The following is a 2500-nucleotide window of genomic DNA, read 5'->3' on the forward strand; positions in this document are numbered from 1 at the left end:
GTAAAAGTTCTTTTCCTTTTCCTGTGATCACCGTGGGAAACTGACTTAATAGCAGAATTGCTGGGTTAAAGCATTAACCTCCATTTAGGTTAAAAACCCTGGTGAGCAACATAGGAATGGAAGGGTCTTCTTAGAAATATGAGACGAGTCCAGCATCATCTGCAAAGGAGAAAGAGTGAAAGTTTCCCAGTAAGTCAGGGGTAAAGCAATGACAGTCCTTTTCCATATTTTTATTTGCTATAGTAGTAGCAGCTAGGTAGAACAGTAGATAGGGTGTGGGGGCCTGGAGTCAGAAAGGCTTGAGTTCAAATTTGACCTCAGATACTGAGTGACTCTGGGCACATCACTTTACCCTGTTGGCCTCAGTTTCTCATTTGTAAAATGAGCTGGAGAAGGAAATGGCAGACCGCTCCAGGATCTTTGCCAAGAAAACCCCAGATGAGATCACAAGAGCCCATTGTAGAGTTGGGTATGACTGAAATGATTGAACAACAACAGGAATAACAATAACAAGGCATTATTATTATAGCGATAAGATTAGAGAAAATAAAAGCATGAGTATCAGCAAAGAGGAAACACAATTTTCCTTATTTTTAAGCAACATATTTTATTTAGAAAACCCCAGGGAATCAAATGAAAAACCGAAATGGTAACTTACTTCAGTAAAGTAATAGCAAACAAATGCCTCAAATATAATGATCAGTTTGTGTACAATATTAACAAAAACTAGGAGGAAATGAAAGAAAGATGAATCAGATTCAATTTCTCTACTAGAAATGCATAAAATATCTGAGACATACTCTTGACTTAAACATTTAAGAATGGTTTTCCCCATCCCAATTAATTAATAAAGAGACCACGACAATCAAAAATGGCAAGGGAGGGGCAGTGTAGCTCAGTGGATTGAGAGCCAGGCCTAGAGACGGGAGGTCCTAGGTTCAAACCTGGTCTCAGACACTCCCTTGCTGGGTGACCCTGGGCAAGTCACTTAACCCCCATTGTCTAACCCTTACCATTCTTCAGCTTTGGAACCAACCAATACATAGTATTGATTCCAAGATGGAAGGTGAGAGTTAAAAAAAAAATAAATAAAAATGCCAAGAGGCAGAGTTCTGGGTACTAAATTAATTTATTAATTGTCCAGGTCAATACAAGTTAATTTGATCAAACAATTCTGTTAGTAAGCATAAACCCTGAAATCCTGCAGTGGGGAATCTATAAATACAATTTTGGAAGCCCATCATTTAGCCCTCCCTATGACATCCCAGGACAACTCTGATTGGTGAATAGCCAGCGAGGCCGTGGGTCCAACAAACTCTCAGTCTCTCCTCAATTCCTAAAGTGATGGTGGATTCTCACACATGGTCCTCGGCCCTCAGAGGCTACCGTGGGAAATTGAATTCTGCTTGGTTAGGAGTGACCTTATCTGACCTTTCTCAATGGGACATTCAGGGACTTGGGTCTGCGGCTGCTAGGTACGGAGTAGGCTGGTTCATATTTACCAAGCAAGACAGAATCCATAATCTCGTTTTCCTATTTATTCTGTAATAGAAGAAATTCTGTGGATGGGCCATTCCTTGAAGTGAAGTTCCTAGGAATAAAGGAAGTGAAAGAACTGATCTGAGCCTTTAAACTGAAACCTAGAAATAAAAATGATTCAACATATTAGAAAGAAATCTCCTCAAGACTAATAGTTTGAAATGCGTAAAACGATGACCTGATCTGTGGGTTTCTTTGATTGGGTTAAGAAGAAAACAGTGTGACTGGTGGAGAGAATCAGCTGTGCCTATTGGGCCCATGTATAGCAGCCAGTTTATGGGTCAATTCAGGCCAGAAGGGGGGGTCAGCATAACAGTGGAAAATTTCAGTTCTGTACAAGCTCCTGAGAGGGAATTGTTCTTGGGGGGAAGAGAGAGTCTGTCTGTCTGTCTGTCTGTCTGTCTCCCCCCCACCCCCTTACCTTCCATCTTGGAATCAATCCGGTATCTAGGTTCCAAGGCAGAAGAGCAGTAAGGGGGTTAAGTGTCTGAAGCCAGATTTGAACACAGGAGACATTTGATATTCTCTCTCTGTCTCTGTCTCTGTCTCTGTCTCTGTCTCTCTCTTCCTTCCCCCCCTCTCTCTTTCTTTCTCTCTCTCTCCATCTCTCTTTCTGCCTGTCTCTCTGTCCCTCTCTCTCTTTCCCTCTCCCTGTCTCTGTCTCTGTTTCTGTCTCTCCCTCTCTTCCTTCCTCCTTTCTCCCTCTCCCTTTCTCTCCCCCCTCTCCCCATCTCTTTTTCTCTCTCTCCATATCTCTGTCTCTGTCTCTCTCCATCTCTCTCTCTGTCTGTCTCTGTATCCCTCCCCTCCCCTCCTCTTACTTCCATTGACCAGGTGATTGGCAAGAAGGGAATAGAACAAAGAGAGACACACAAGAACAAATAGACAGATACATAGGGCGGTGCTGAAAAATAGCCTGCCCGAAGGTTATAAGTGCTTCAAGGTACATAAGTGACTCCCT

The 2500-nt window shown here is 42.6% G+C and overlaps 1 protein-coding gene across 10 annotated transcripts in view; it reads left to right on the plus strand.

Annotated features, from left to right (window-relative positions):
* Nucleotides 1-2500, plus strand: part of LOC100013657 (uncharacterized) — a 31764-nt gene that overhangs the window by 18673 nt on the left and 10591 nt on the right. The gene's annotated exons all lie outside the window — the stretch shown is intronic.

Source organism: Monodelphis domestica, chromosome 6 (assembly GCF_027887165.1).
Source record: "Monodelphis domestica isolate mMonDom1 chromosome 6, mMonDom1.pri, whole genome shotgun sequence".
Taxonomy (NCBI): domain Eukaryota; kingdom Metazoa; phylum Chordata; class Mammalia; order Didelphimorphia; family Didelphidae; genus Monodelphis; species Monodelphis domestica.